This window comes from Mus pahari, chromosome 10 (assembly GCF_900095145.1).
Source record: "Mus pahari chromosome 10, PAHARI_EIJ_v1.1, whole genome shotgun sequence".
Taxonomy (NCBI): Eukaryota; Metazoa; Chordata; class Mammalia; order Rodentia; family Muridae; genus Mus; species Mus pahari.
Window position 1 is genome coordinate 60,772,156 of NC_034599.1, and position 2,572 is coordinate 60,774,727.

A 2,572-nucleotide genomic window follows, 5' to 3' on the forward strand; every position below is an offset into this window, starting at 1 on the left:
TTTCTGAGTTCGAGGCCAGCCTGGTCTACAGAGTGAGTTCCAGGACAGCCAGGACTATACAGAGAAACCCTGTCTCGAAAAACCAAAAAACCAATTTTTACATTTTAACAATAATTAAATAAAAGAAGATATTTATTTATTTATTTATTTATTTATTATATGTAAGTACACTGTAGCTATCTTCAGACACTCCAGAATAGGGCATCAAATCTTGTTACGGGTGGTTGTGAGCCACCATGTGGTTGCTGGGATTTGAACTCCGGACCTAAAAGAAGATATTTTACAACACAAAAATTATAAGACTCTGGTGTGGTGGTACAGACTCCAGCACTTGGGGGCTTGAGGCTAGAGATTTAAAATTTAAGGCTAGGCCTGGGCTTGAACTGGGTTACACAGACTGTCTCAAAAAAGTGTCCACAAACAGTTTTCCTGGCTGTAGCCGAGCTTACTTGCTCACAGCCACAGCACAGCTGAATGGTTTATAAAACCAAAGCCATTTGCTATCTGACCCTTATCACTTTGCTAACCCCTGCCCCCTGCTGTTCAGAAGTCTCTAGCCACTCCAGCCACCCAGGTATGAGCTACTAGGGCACTCTAGGTAGGATGACTGAAGAACTGAGTCTTTACTTAAATTTTAACTCAAATTTAAACAGCATGTGTCTAGTGGTTACCATATTAGGCAGCACAACCCGAGAGATTCACCTGCTTCTGCCTCCCAAATGCTAGGATTAAAGGCGTGCAACCACCACGCCTGACTAGACTCTTCTGAAGCCTTATGCATTGACGTGCTTTTCTCTTCGTACCCAGATCTTCTTTCCAGACACATCTCTCTGTGGATTTAGGCACCTCCCCCCACCCCCACCCCACCTCTACCCCACCCCCACACCCTCCTTTTTCCCTGACTCCAATCTCTGGCATTTTTTTACTGGGATATCTTTCTGGGTTTTCCCATCTTCACAACTGAAATTCAACATCTGATCAATTTACATTTCATCTCCTGAATGAAGCCACATTGTATTCACACACGCAAATGGACGTTTAGCCAAGTTCACTGTGACGTAGGATGGCACTGTTCTTTTTCCTCTGCAGGCTAGATGGATCTCTTGTTGCTGTTGGAGCCTTCCATGTGGATCACCTCCTCCTCCTCCCAAACACATTTACAGACACTGAGAATAACAGATGTGTGCTTGCTATTTGAATCGCAAGGAAGAAAATATCCTTTCTCACTGGATTGTCTTCCCCCCTCCCAGCCTAAGAAATTGAAGTTAACTGATTCCTCTTTCTCTAGTTTAGTAGCTGAGCTGGTCAAGTGAACAGCCCCATGCCATCTAATCTTGGCTAGGCCCCACACGGCATTAAATAAATCTTCTAAATTAAATGGCCACCACTTGAATGGGCTATAGGAGAGACAGTAATTAAAATGGAAAAAATTAAGTGTCATAAATTATAGAAGTCCATAACTATACTTATTTGTAAAAGTAATCTCTGTAGTGTCTCACATTTACATGCTAGGGGGAAAATGGGTTTACAATAAAATTTCAGTTTAAAAAGACAGGACACTTCGTTCTTCCTCTGTATTAGCTAAAGAAGAAGAAAAAAAAATTCCCAAATTCTTTTTCTGTTTTCCTATGTAATAGGGACTTACTATATAACTCTTATTGGCATGGAACTCAGAGATCAGCCTCCTGAGTGCTGGGATTAAAGGTGTATACTATCACATCTGGCCAAATTCTTAATCTATTCTAAATACTTCACTAAAGATAAGATCTCATCAACTCTGAAAAAGTCCATAATTTCTGTCATACACTACTGTGAGCTCATATAAAGGAAACTGAGTCTTGTCTGGGAAAAACAAAAAGAAAAAGCCAATTCCTTTACTGTATGAATTAAAGGCATCTTAATTTAGTCATTCAAAAGGGAACACAGAAGCTACTACAGAAAAGCATCTTGGAAATTGAGAACTTTCTCAGGCGAGACTGCCCAGAGTAACAGGGTCAGAGTGAAGTGTCATAATACATTAACAAGCGATTCTTGGACAAGTTTGAACTCAGGCTACTAAGAATTTCCATCTGACTTTAAATTATACTATTCATCAGTGAGCAACTGAGGGCCATCTTCCCACAAACTTCTCCCACACTTCCTCCCTTGTGTCTCAGCAAAGAGAAGAGAGACCTTATACTACCACTACCACGTAAACCAAAGACAGACTTTCCCAGCCTAACCATGAAAAGGAGGTTTCCAAGTAGCCCTGCCATTTATTTATGTGGTTCTGGCTGTGTATTTGAGAAGCTGAGGTGGGTTCTTATAAACTTGCAAAGCTAGGGCTGATGAGCTCATCTGTTGACATTCCTGACTTTTTTCTTTTAAGGTGTGCACACAAATTATCCACATAGAAAAACCAATCTATACTCTTCTGTGTAAAGGCTGTCTTCAAATAAAAGAACAGAGAACCCCCACCCCCTTCTTTGTCTCTTCCCATCCTACCTTTCAACTTTTTTTTTTAAGCTTTATTTATTTATTATATGTAATTACACACATAGCTGTCTTCAGACACTCCAGAAGAGGGCGTCAG